At 34.1% G+C, this 14918-nt stretch overlaps 2 pseudogenes; one reads left to right on the plus strand and one right to left on the minus strand.

Annotated features, from left to right (window-relative positions):
* Window positions 1-206: 206 nt before the first annotated feature.
* On the minus strand, window positions 207-5710 carry LOC120201080 (annotated as a pseudogene).
* A 5458-nt stretch (window positions 5711-11168) lies between these two features.
* LOC120201081 lies at window positions 11169-13644 on the plus strand (annotated as a pseudogene).
* The last annotated feature ends 1274 nt before the right edge of the window (window positions 13645-14918 follow it).

The raw sequence follows: 14918 nt of genomic DNA on the forward strand, positions 1-14918 counted from the left end.
TAGTTCTCGACCAAAGCTTGATGGAAGCAGTAATCCCACATAAGAATTCTGTATAAAAGAAATAGTAAGGTAAAACGACAATGATTGCAGTTCTTTCTACGACCTTATCCATTCTGCAGCATCTACTTCGGGCCATATAAAATAGCCAAAAAAAATTATATATATAGGAGCCGGATTAGTGGCAAAAACAGTCGATTCGCGACAACCTAGCCACTGGCTACTCTCATGGATTGCATCACTAACAGCTTCATCTTCAGATCTAACAGCAAGTTTTCATTGCTACATCCTTTGGACCGTCAAGTCCGAACTGTAGCCTCACAAGCACCTTCACATTGCCGATGTATACTCCTGATAGACACGTGTGCGATCTTGAATTGTTAGGGACAACCTCCGTGCCCTGGATGGATACCACCACAAAAAGATTGTCCAATTACAATAGAATTGCAGTGAAAAAAATACAAGGTATTTTAGTCTAATGTAAAGCAATAAGACCAAGGGTAAAACGCATATCCATTGCAACGGCACAGAGCAAAAGAAGTAATAACACTGTAAACTTACCTCGCAAGGTTGCATGCCAAGATTTATGACAGCATTAACAGCTTCAGCCAGGCTTTCCCTGGGGCCAAGGCCATATTCATCGACACGTTCGCAATCTGCACCCATGCTTTCCCAAGCATTCCTAAAATTAGAGACGCCCACCTTTAATATGTAATCAGCTGCAACAACTTCAAGCTCCTCTAATTGGTACTCGTCCTCTACTCTCCATCATCCTCGGCCTCACCAGTACTTGGATCAACCTAGAAAGACCAATGCAAGCATGAGATGGGATGGAAAACCGAAAATATATTCACAACAGCGTATTAATGAAATTTAAAAATCCCTCAATTCAAGTTAAAAGTAAGGCAAGGGGGTAAAAGAAATTTCTTCACGAAACACGCAATCATCCAGAACCCACTTAAACCTGCTGTGGTCTTCACCAAGTGTGATAATTCAGAACCAATTTAAACTTGATTTATGGTGTTTACACTTTCAAATAATGGTCGGTTACAAAAAGCCTCAGACTATGTCAGCAAAAGGAGAAGCCACCTCTTTTACGATGAACCTCAGCATATTTGAAAACTTTCCAACAGTGGGTCCCCTCTGGCTTCTCAAAGCCACAAAGGTCTGTCCAGGTGAATCATATGGAAGTGATCTTAAAGGCTTCGAAGCAACTTCAGCAAACTCCTCAGCCTCTGAAGCATCCACAATAACAATGACCTGGTAAAACGCAGATTAATTAATGGATACTCTGTAACATTTAAGTAATTTACAGATGCTTGTGTAATTGGATTATTACATTCTCCAATAACTGCTCTGGAATGGTATTGGTGCAGTCATACTGAAAAACAACATGACTGTCAAAAATATGTTTTGACAACATTAACCGCATATTCTTTTCTGCTTCTGTCAGCTCCACAGGTGCAGAGGACTGGCCATAAAATGTAAACAAGGCATTAGTAATTTCAAAATTGGATTAATCTCTACATCATTACATAAATGGAAACACAAAAAAGTAGATAGAAGTACCTTGAAAAGCTTGCCAAAGTTCGCAAACTCAGGAATTGATGAAAGCAGCTTCTCATAAGCATCAGCAGTTGATGGAGGGCCAGCAGGAGGAGCACCAAGACCAGTTGGTTTTTTCCCCTGGAGCTTCTTCTCGGCAAGTGGCTGAGTCTTGACCTCCCTTGGCACAGAATTAATGTCAAACGACTCTTCTGATGGCTCCTGGACCCAAATTATATACATGAGATGAGTAAAAAGCAGAAAAAGTGTAACCAAAATTTAGAAACTCACATAATTCTTCAAACTGTTTCAGGTTAACCAGAGGGATATCGAGTGAACCAAAGAGAAACTCCTTTACATCATCACCAGTTTGAACAATTGCACCATCACCGCCAAGTGTATTAAGATAGAGTGTAGCCCTGTCACGAACCTACAACAAAAGATTTAGAAGTCCTTAAAATATTGGTATATTAAGAGAAAAAAACAGCATCAAGTTCCCTGAGATTAAGAATGCAACAAACATGAATAACAAATAAACAGACAATAATGCACACATAAACATATACAATGGCACAAACATGACATTATTGATGGTAAGCTGACCTCGTCATCATTGTCAAAGAGACAGCGTCTTAAGAGAACAAATATCCGAGGCTGCAAAAAATAGCAAGATTTCCAATTAATTAGGTAAGCAATGAGTCAAAGGATGAGAATACTTCACAAAAATAAAAGCGAGAAATTAAGATTTCATACCTTCAGTGTATCAACCATAGCACCAAATTTTGCTAGGGTGCTCACTGCAGCAGCCCGAACAGTTGCATTCTCAAGATGGACACGGTTGTAAATGTACCGTATATATTTGCTTGGATCTGAAGTTTTTGGGCCTTCAATCCCCAGAAAATGAAGTATCTATAATATAATATAATATTTAGACAAATTTAAATGAAGGGACAAAAAAAGGAAAAGAAAAAAAGCATGACAGATAAGATGAAAACGCTACCTGTGTGGAAAGATATGTGAATTCACAATCTTCAATGAACTCACATAAGTGAAGCAATCCAGTCTCTTTTGCTTCCGGGATATCTGATTAGAATCACGATTGAATCTACAATGGCCTTTTGTACTCAAATCCACCTTCTTCCCTTAGAATATTACTTAAGAAATTCATCCTGAAGATAACAATGGATAAAAAAATGCTTTAAGGCACTAGAAAAGAAGAATTAGCCGAGGCCAAGTGATGGGCCAAGTGATGGAAGTGATGAATAATGCAAAGCCAAGTATCCCTTACAAAGCTCTGTGCTTCAATGGAAATTTTAAGCATAGTGATCTTATGGCATCCACAACAACAATTTTGAATTCATCAGCAATATCAGACATAAAATTAGTTATCTGCTTCATCAAGCGATCCACACTAGACTCATTTCCAGTCTTAAGAAGGGTAGTAATTGCAAGTGTGGCAATGCTTCTATAAATTAAACTCCATGTCAATATTGCAGTTAGTGACAGCCATGGGGATGAGTCATTGCAACCTGAAAAGATATGTCATAGTCAAAAATCAGAATGAACCGAATAGTACATGCATCTTAAGTAAAAAAAACAACAATCAATTACGATTGAAAAGTATTATATTTGCTAAACAATAGTAAAGCACTTTCAGCAATCTCCATAGTGTGTTGAATTTCAGAAAAGTGGATAACTACCTAGTTCCTCTCACTAAGCACTTGACTTTAATTTTCCATCAACCAGTAAAATATATGTTGATTTAATAGCATGGTATATTTAGCACTGGAAATATATCAACCTGTTCAAGTTCGAACTGCAGCAAATCTCAGCACTGGCTTAGAAGAGCTTAAAAGAGCTGAAGAACTGTAATTGCTGGTGTTAATTCTCGGCTTGTCACACCACTGAGCTCGGTGATAGCTCTAGCAGCCTCAAAAATCACCATCTCAGCCTTATGGCGCAGACAGCCCTCAAGAAAATCATAAAAAGGGCGATCCCCTGCTTGAGTGTTGGCTGACTCACGAATAACCTGCAGAATCTACAATTATTTTGCTATATCCATGAATAGAAAGAATGATGGGCAAAATATTAGAGATGGTGTATACCTGACTAGTATAACGTATCAATAGGCATTGAGCTAATGGTGAGCGGACACTTCCCTTTGTCAAACTACTAACCAGCTTATTAACAGCCAGTCGATCATTTTGCCGTATCTGCAAATATTAAATCAGATAAATTCAACATAGTTGTTACTCAGTTTTAATATGAAAAGAACAATTGAATGATAATCAACCCAAATCCAACCATGCATATACAGTGTTATACAGCCATGTAGCCATGCAAAAGTACTATGGATTCATACTGCATGAAGCTACTCTGTTTTATTTACTACCGCTAGCTGCAGATCTATTAGGTACTTATCTAACCAGGACAACTGAACCATGCAATCTATGTGTTAAAATCAGTAAACATTACACCAGCTGCTGAAATTAGTCAGAAGAATCAAAAGGCTCGTGAAACTTTCTGAAGAAGGAATGTAACTTACCTGTGAAGCAATGCCAGGGCATGAAACTGCACAAGGGCTCTTGATTGAACAGCTTCTTGAACCTCATTACTCCATCTTTTCACGATCTCAGGGTTTGTCTGCCAAAATATTTATAACATGTTAATAAATTATTAGACTTTTTGATAATTAATTAAAGACTATACAATAAACAACCATTAAAAAAGAATTACCTGCAGTAAATGGATGCCACTGACTGCTGCACTTGCGACAACTGGATTTTTGTCAAATTGCTTGTTTCAAGTATCGCTCTATCTGAGTTAGAAGTGTTCCATCCGTTATCCGACAAAGAACACGAATAGCATTTGCTCGATACATATCAGTCTTGCTAGTCATGTCCTTCATAAGAGAGCTAGTGACAATAATAACCTATTTTCAGAAAGGATAATAAATAATTAGCATCCACAAGAAAAACAAATATTCAGAAAACAAAAAAAAAATCAAGACATACAACCTCATCTGCTGATGGGATAGCTCCTTTCATCACATAGACCATTCTCCTCAAGCCTATATCCTTTGATTGGAAAAGCTTAGTCACGGCAAAGAAACTTCTGTAGCTTCCACCTATCCATACAACACCAACAAATAGTCAGTCAACAAGGGAAATTCATCACAACAGAGTACATGCTACCTACAGTGGAAACCTATAAAACAGAGGTCAATTGCAATTTAACAAAAAAAAGAAAAAAGAAAATGAATCTAATCTTTTCAGGCATAAATAAAAAGAAAAAACTAACCTTAGTGAATGTTTCTCCTTGATTCAGTAGATAAAGAAGTTTTGTGATAACCTACATAGAGAATTTAAAAACATTCACTAAAAAAAATAGAAGACATTCAAGATGGCTTAAACAGTATAAACCTGAGAGCATCTTCGAGGATCAAGCTGGGGATCATTGAAAACCCTAGCTTCTTGAAGAACCGCACCCTTCTCATCCCCAAAAAGGGAGAGAAGTCCACTGTTTTAAAAACATAATTACAAAATAACCAATTAAAAGCCTTCCTGAACACCTACAAAGCTAGGAGAACTCAATAAGCCTACGAACATAACTCAATGCTAATATATACAAATAGTCCCGAAAAAATTCACATATCCACACAAATCAACTAAAATTAACTGCAATCATTAAGAGTTCGAAACTGACAAGATACATTGCCATGTCAAACACTGAAAATCTAGCAAAGCAAGAGCAGAGATCGGATCAACTATAACTAAATTGTAGTCTCTCGAGATTAGATCTACAAATCACAAAATGCATCTCTAAATCACCATATTAATCAAAATCGCACAGATCTAGAAGTTCAAATCTAAGATTCACAATTAACTAAACACAAAAGGAACAATTAATTCGAAACAAAATAGAATTAAAGAATAGAGAGAAAAAAATGGAGTACAGGAATCGAAGGAAATCATAATAGATTTACCTTCATCGTCGCGATCGTCATCCTTCTTCACCAAAGGCTGTGCCATCGCTGGGTGAAACTTTGAATCTAAGAGATCTAAGAAGATTGAAACAACTTTTATTCAGTTTTGTAGATGCAGGCTAGTGTGTTTTTCCCTCTTTTATCTCTTCTCTCACGCTTGCTCTTTAACGTAATGGTTTTCGAAGTCGGGCCGAATCAGAAAAAGGGTGGAGATCTGGTCGATCCAGTAAAATTTGCAATCACCTTCGATAAATTTATTTTTTAACTCTATCACGGTGGAGCAAATCACCCGTTAAATTTGAGATCGACATCATTTACGATAGTGAGTGATATCTGATCACTTTTATTTTTATTTATATTTTAAATTATTTTATATTAAGTAATAATAAAAATTTAATGTCATATTAAAATAAAAATAAAATAATTCAGAATAATTAAAATAAAAATAATTAAAAATTCATTGAGTAAATTAAAAAAATTAAAAATATAATTAACAAAATAGAAGAGATATAGTTAAGTAAAGAATAATATAATTCACCCTTTGTTAGTTCGTAAGTTTGATTTGGACAATTATATTTATATATTTATATTTTAAATTTTAAATTCCATCATAATTTAAATATTAAAACATAATTAATTATAATACTTAATAATTTAGTTATAAAATAAATTTTTTAAGAAGTATAAAATTACAAATTATTAAATCGGTGTATAAAATGTAAATAGGCAATTTATTCTTAATACATGTGTTAATAGAAAAATCTAAATTTTTATAGTACTAGAAAGACAGTGGAAAGTTTGTAGGAAATTAACATAGTAAATATATTTTACTCTTTATTTTAAAATAAGCACAAGTTAGTTTTGTTGGCCAAATAGTCATGACGGAAAAGATTTTGAGAAATGTAAGTGTTATAAATTAATTTGAAATTTAAGTCATTTGTTAGTGTAATTTTTTAATATAAACATCTATTAAAAAGTATGCATTTTTCTATAACATTGAAAATAGACACTTTAGATTATATAAGAATCATATATGAAAAAGGTTAAAAATCCAACTAAAATACTCATACAAAAATAGATACAAAAAGCCCCTTGGCCCCCGTGAATTATTTTTTTAAGTATTGATTAATATTAAAATATATATTTTTGAAAAATAATAAAGAAAAAAATTTCAGACCCTCAATTAAGAAAATTGTATTTATGAAAAATAAAAAATATCTTAACCCGCTATAATAAATTTTTAGTTTCGCCCTTGAATATGAACAAATCTGATTGCATCGGCAAAAGAACTACAAAAGGAATTAAGCTATTGAAAGACCATTGAGAACCGCAAATTAGAGTTGAGCGTCACGAGTAATATCCAAGAACGCAAAATCGCGCATCCAGATTTAATTTGAAGTTCCATAAATGAAAAGATCAATAAGATTTCAAATAAGCGTCATCTTGATAAGTCGAGGCGTTGTCAAATCCAACCCATAAAAAATGTACTACAAAAGTAGAATATTCTTATTTAAAAGCTAAAAAAAGAGATAATCGACAATCGACAACTAACATCAAAATCGATGACGTCACCGACTAAACAAAATCAAAGAAGAAAATTGATCTATTTTATAAAAAAAGGCACAAACTCAAAGAAAAATAGGAGGAGGGGAAATTTGTTAGTGTATATGGAATTCATTGTATCCATAAGACGAATATCATAAAATATGACAAATAATTAACTCTTTATGGGGACACAAAGCATTCCATAAAATTTTGATTCAATTCACACGACGAGTTCAATTTTAATATATTTTTGGTATAGTTGTCATGTCATTAATTGTTAGTCATGTCACCGTCGTTAGTGACTTAATGATGGAGTGACATAATTAAAGTGGAAAATAAAGTTCAATGCTATAATTAATAAAATTAGAAGTTTAGTGGTATACATGAGTCAACCTTTAAAGTCCACTGATATTTAAAGTATTTTTCCCTTTTTTAGTTTTTTTTATTAATCTAGAGTGATTATAAAATAATATTTATTTTAAAAATCTCCAACCATTTTGACAATAGAAGCTTAAATATCCTTGCAATCTCTAGTGCTTGAATTTGAGACTTTTAGAGATAACAAACATTCGTTTAACTACTGAAGTTAATTGGTTCGTGCCTTTTTTCAATAGTCAAATGACCAACTCCATAGTTTACCCTTATATTAATTTTAACTTTTCATAATCATACCTTAATGTTACATTTTGGTTTAATTTAAGCCTCAGCTGTTAAAAAAATTAATGGTAGTGTTGACGTGTTATTATAAAATGATATCACATTATCATAATAAAATAAAAATATCGCGTCAGTAGTTCTATTAAAAATTTTAACATGTGATTAAAATGAAACAAAAACATAGCATTAGATATAATTAAAAATAATAATCAGGTGATCAAAACAAAACGATTAAATAATTGTTGATTTGAACACTAGTTTATCCTATTTTCAGAAATATTCCTTAAATGCTAATTAAAAAATAAAAGGGTAAACTATAACAGTAACCACCTAATTATAGCTCCTTTTCACTTTGACCACTATTTTTGAATTTTTGTCAATCAAGCCATTTAACTATTTAAATGCATTCAATCAGATCACTTGTCATTAACAGTTAACGAAAGTGCTGGCGTGGCAGTTAAAAAATTGGTATAATTACATATTTGGTCACTCTTATATATTCTATCAATTTTGTCATAATTTTAATAAATTAAAATAAAATTAACTTCAAATGGATGGTGCCATGTGTTACCATTCAATTTGATAATTGCATTTTTTTTATTTTAATTAATTTATTTAAATTTAATATATTTATGAAAAGAAAATTTAAGCACATGGAAGTGACCAGGGAATCAATCTTGGGTGTCTTTGGTGAGAAGAAAATGGACTCAAACACTGGGCTAATATATATATATATATATATATATATATATATATATATATCATAGGCCAAAGCTAATAGTTTGACTCAAACTAAAATTAAAAAATAGTTTTTATTTTTATAAATTTACATTATATATATATATATATATAATATATATATATATATATATATTACTTAAATTCATATGTTTAAAATATATTTTAAATTTTATTTTTATCTTAAATATATAATGTTAAGAATTGAATTAAATTTAAGAGAAAATAACCTCATTGACCAAAAATGCCTTATAATATATGATTTTAACCAATTTTTTTTGGATTTGCCAAAATGACCAACTAAATCGTAATGCGATCGATAATTCGCAACGCGATCTCCGGTATCGCAAATCAGTTTCCAGATTCGCAACGCGAACTTCGACTATCGCAATGCGAACTTGGACTATCGCAATGGAATATGTAAATCGCAATGCGATAGTCGACTATCGCAATGCGAAAATGTAAATCGCAATGCGATAGTCGACTATCGCAATGCGAATATGTAAATCGCAATGCGAATATGTAAATCGCAATGCGATAGTCGACTATTGCAATGCGAATATGTAAATCGCAATGCGATAGTCGAAGTTCGCATTGCGATTTACATATTCACATTGCGATTTATTCCAAATTCATTGCGATAGTCCAAAATCGCAACGACTGGTGGTATTGCATTTGTTTCTTAAGAATTTTCTCTAAAAAGATATTATTCGCGCGGACGTGTCGAAGACACGTATTACCACGACCACGACCCCCCGACCCGACCCGAGAGATGAGACGAGATGGACGGCGGCGGCGCGAGAGTCCCCTTGTTCTCTATCACTCAAGGAAGTGAGAAAGCCAAGCCTTAATACCATTCCCAATAGTGTTTCCAATACTATGTGAGATTGAGCATTACCAACACTTATTCCCAATACTATGTGGGATTGAGCCTTAAATAGTGATATTATTTTTGAATGTTTTGCTTAAAATTGCAATAATCGCGATTGATTGTAGATTGACTTTTAATTATGACATATTTAATCGTATAATACTAATGCAATTGGTTGCTGATTCAGTTGTTTTAAGGTGCATGATTGTTAATTGTTTCCTGAATAATCACATTGTATTGGAAACAAGTGTTGGTAATGCTCAATCCCACATATTGGAAACTATTGGGAATGATAGTTAAGGCTTGGCTTTCCCACTTTCTTATTGAGTGATAGAGAACAAGGGGGACTCTCGCGCGCCGCCGCCGCCGTCTCGGTCGGGTCGTGATCGTGGTCGTGGTCGTGGTCGTGGTAATACGTGTCTTCGACACGTTCCGCGCGAATACTATCTTTTTAGAGAAAATTCTTAAGACAAATGCAATACCACCAGTCGTTGCGATTTTGGACTATCGTAACGAATTTGGAATAAATCGTAATGCGAACTTGGACTATCGCAATGGACTATCGCAATGCGAATATGTAAATCGCAATGCGAACTTGGACTATCGCAATGGACTATCGCAATGCGAATATGTAAATCGCAATGCGAACTTGGACTATCGCAATGCGAACTTCGACTATCGCATTGCGATTTACATATTCGCATTGTGATAGTCGACTATCGCATTGCGATAGTCCAAGTTCGCATTGCGATAGTTCGCATTGCGATAGTTCGCATTGCGATAGTCCAAGTTCGCATTGCGATAGTCGAAGTTCGCGTTGCGAATCTGGAAACTGATTTGCGATACCGGAGATCGCGTTGCGAATTATCGACCACATTGCGATTTAGTTTTTTGGGCAAATCCAAAAAAAGTTGGTTAAAATCGTATATTATAAGGCATTTTTGGTCAATGAGGTTATTTTCTCTAAATTTAATATATGAAGTTAAGATAAAAATATTTTTTTTTAATGTTAGCTTGGGTCAAACATTTAGCTTTGGCCTATGATATAAGATATATATGTTATATAGTATTCTTTGATCCAAGTAAATTGGCTGCTCTATTGGTTAGTTTTTCTTCATATCACCGAAGAGACCCTGGATCGATTCCCATGACCACCTCTATTTGATTTATTTATCTTTCACTAGGGGTGACACATAAATTAAATTAAAATTAATTAATTAATTAAAAGAAAATAAATGTAATAATCAAATTGAATGGTGACATGGCACCGTCACCATTCAATTTGAAGATTAATTTTATTTTAATTTATTAAAATTAGGACTAAATTAAAATAAAATAAATATAATCATCAAATTGAATGGTGACACATGGCATCATTCCATTTGAAGATTAATTTTATTTTAATTTATTAAAATTAGGATTAAATTAAAATAAAATAAATGTAATCATCAAATTGAATGGTGATACTTGACACCATCCCATTTGAAGATTAATTTTATTTTAACGTATTAAAATTATGACAAAATTAATAGAATATATAAGTAAGAGTAACCAAATATGTAATTATATCAAATTTTCTAGTTGCCACATCAGGACTTCCGTTAACTATTACGGTAAATACATTTAAATAATTAAGTGATTTGATTGATAAAAATTCAAAAATAGTGGTCAAAATGAAAAAAGACTATAGTTGGGTGGTTACTAGTATAGTTTACCCAAAAAATATAATTTCCAAATTTTATTTTAAAAAAAACTGTGAAGGGGGAAAGCGCTGGAAACTTCACCCAATTTTCCTACGGAATTCTCTGTCGGACCAAAAAACCAACAGCAACTCACTCACTATATACTGAATTTCCCATTTCGTTTTTCTTTATCATATAGATCCTTAGTGTCCTTACGATGCCGTCGCGCCGTAGAACCCTCTTGAAAGTCATCATCCTCGGCGATAGCGGGTTAGTTAATTCCTTTTCCTTGAGGCTTCCCCTATTATTCTCTCATCTTTCTATTGGAATTGCTGGATACATAAGTTGTTCAGCCTTAGTTAATTCGGCCTGTAATTTTGTAGAATTTTTGTATGTATGTTTTCTATCAATCCAATGTTTGTGATTGTTATTGATCTGTGATTTGCAGGGTGGGGAAGACGTCTTTGATGAATCAGTATCCTGTAGTTGTATTTTATTGATTACTAAGACATTGAAGTCGTATACTGTATGTAGTATTAATTAATTGTAGTTGTTATCGATTCGAACTTTTTTTTTGCTTGCCTTTACAATTGCTTTTAGATATGTGAATAAGAAGTTTAGCAATCATAAGGCAACGATCGGAGCCGATTTCTTGACAAAGGAAGTGCAGTTTGAGGATAGGCTATTCACTTTACAGGTTAGATTTCATGCTGAGAACAAACATGTCTGATTTTGTATAAAGTTAGTATCTTTTTTCTTGAGCTCAAGTACAAGCATTTCTTTTTAACATTTTGATGAGCTTGCTTCGGCTGTTGCATTTGGTTTTGGGATCTTAATTTCTCGTGCTGGTTAGTGTTTATGATGAAGAAGTGGCTTCATTCTTATCTCTAGCTCTTGTACTAAAGCTTAGCTATGGTGGAATAGAGCTTAACCTGGATTACTAAAAACATCTATGATTTGTTGCAAATGCATCTTACTTTACTATGTGATTCCACTAATTGGAGGTGCTAGTGCACTTTCTTTTTTATTCATGGAAAAAGCTCGGATATGATCACTTTTTCTCTAGTTGTAGCATTGACTAGAAGCAAATTTGTGATGGGCTATGGCTGACTTGGGAATTATGGTTTATTGCGTATTGATTGGACTTTGGTTGATATGATCACTGCACAAATTTATCTTCGTTAAGAAGGTTTTTCAACATTATTTTGTTTCCCAGATCTGGGATACTGCTGGTCAGGAAAGATTCCAGAGCCTAGGTGTTGCTTTCTACCGCGGTGCTGATTGCTGTGTTCTTGTATATGATGTCAACTCGATGAATCATTTGAAAACCTTAACAATTGGAGAGAAGAGTTTCTTATTCAAGTACATTTAATCTGAATTCTGTTAAAACCAGCAAACCAGCTCTATAGGATTTATCAAATAGAAATGATAATTTGAGAAACCTTGCAGGCAAGCCCTTCGGATCCAGAGAATTTCCCATTTGTTGTTTTGGGAAACAAAATGATGTGGATGGTGGAAACAGTAGAGTAGTATGTATATTTATTTTTATTCTTCTTTCTTCTTCTCTGTAGTATTACATGTCATCTCTCACTTCTCTACAAAGGTACAATTATCCGCTTCTTGTGGATTCTTTAGGTATCTGAGAAAAAGGCTCGAGCATGGTGTGCCTCAAAAGGAAATATCCCATATTTTGAGACATCTGCCAAGGAGGGAGTTAACGTGGAAGAAGCATTCCAATGCATAGCAAAGAATGCCCTAAAGAGTGGGGAAGAGGGAAATGTAAGTTAACAAATCATAATCAGTTAACAAATAATTCTTAATTTTGAATCATGCAAAAACCTTTATATGTACTTGACACTAATTTGTTGCTACATAGAGAAATTTAATACGATAATTGAATGAACTGATTCGTTTCAAATGCATCCAATTTTAGTTTATTTCACGCATTATTCAATCATCTTACTGTGTAGCATTTTATCATTTCAAATTATGAGGGGAATTTTCAATTTTGGTATCTGAGAATTAACAACATTCACATGCAATATGAGAAAAACCTTTAGCTGTCACTAATTAGTTGCTACATAATGAACTGCAATATGATAATTGAATGAACCAACTATTATTTCAAATGTATTTGATTTTAGTTATTTCATGCTTTAGTCGATCATCTTTCTTTGTAGCATTTTAGCATTTCAAATTATGGGGAGAATTTTTTTTGGCATCCAGGAATGAAGGACATTTGCCTGAAATATTGATTTTCAAGGTCCCATTGTCGCAGAATAAAAGTTGTTAAAAGCTTGGATTCTGAAATCATTTTTTACTTTTGCTTTTTTTTGGTATTGTGTGAATAATACTTAATTTCTTGTTTTCTTATGTTGTGATGGATATTTTGTTCCTGTAGATACTTGCCCGACACCATCGACGTTGTAAGCAGCAGCCAACCAAGGTCAACTGGATGTGAATGTTGAAATACTTTATGCTATTTTTTTGGCTTATGTTTGCACAATAATCATCTTTCAAGTTTCACGAATGATTTGGCCTTCACAACCATTTTTATGGACTCAAAGTGGGACTATACACCGTACGTTAGTAATTGTATGAGAAACAAATGGTCTGTTATTTGATTTTCTGGCTGGATTTAGTGGTTTGTTTGGTGCCTTTGCCTCACTTGTTTAGCATTCCTACTTTTGCCTATGGTAAACCGTACTTCTCGTATCTCCTGATAGTTGGACGTGTGGTGCGAGCCAGTATTAGAGAATTGGTTATCCCCAGCTGTTTGTTTAGGTGCTCAATCTCTACTCAACTCCATGGAAACTCCGTACCCAAAGCCAATCTCTGGTCCCAAACCTGCTTGGGCTGGATTGGGATAGGCGTAATTGGTGCAACCATGGCTTCTCATCTCCTCTCAGCTGCCTACTCCCTCACCATGTACGCTCGCACCCCACCAAAAGCGTCGTCTCTCCTATACCTAGGTGCCCATCTTGTGGACTCCCCACAACATCTCACCCATCAATCCGACCTAGAAGGTGTTCTCTCAACCTGGGTGCTGTCATTGTAGATCACACCAGCAGACGAGCGAGATCTGTGCTTCAGCTCGCAAAAAGGGTTGTTGGTTGATCGCTATTCCTGTTTTTGGCGGCGATATTGGAGCTAGAGAAAAGAAATTGATGATTGTCGACTTCCAAGATTTTTCCAGTTGATTTTGACGTCTCAAAATTGAGGTCGAAATCAGTCCCCAATTCGACCTGAACAAGTTTAATGCACGTTGTTTTATTTATCTTATTCTTGTTACATTTTCCAAAAAAAGCGACTTTTTATTGTTTTCATTATCAAATGATTTTATGTTTGATCGGATTTTTTAAAATAAAAAATAAAAATTCCCATGCATAGACGTGGCTGCAAACCAACACTGTCAGTGGTCTTTTATATTTTCCCTAGATGCCTGTATTGTTATTCATGTTTTTTTAACCAACCAGCTTTGTCAGTAACAGAAGAAGCAAAAGGTTACAGAAGGACAATCATCTCAGTTCTTCAAATATGAAAGATTGCAGGCATTCTCATCATTCAATCTTCCATAATATTACAATTCCAACAATAAAACAGAAAGAAACAATCAAAGCTTACAAACAACATTCCGTACATCTTTTCATTGTGATCTTTTCTAATCTTAAATCGTTCAATGAGAGTTGAATTATTTGATTTCACCATGACTTTGGCTATCCTCTTTGAAGGACAACAAACCACATGCAAGTAGCTCTACTGCTTACGTAGAAAGTATATATAAGTAATAATGAAAACTTGGCGTGAGATAGGCTCGAACTCTCGACCTCAGGATAACTCAGAAAGCTATGAGACCTACGCGCTAGCCAACTGCGCCACCACCCCTGTTGCTGATTGG

The sequence above is a fragment of the Hibiscus syriacus genome, unplaced genomic scaffold, assembly GCF_006381635.1.
Source record: "Hibiscus syriacus cultivar Baekdansim isolate YM2019G1 unplaced genomic scaffold, ASM638163v2 tig00006888_pilon, whole genome shotgun sequence".
Taxonomy (NCBI): Eukaryota; Viridiplantae; Streptophyta; class Magnoliopsida; order Malvales; family Malvaceae; genus Hibiscus; species Hibiscus syriacus.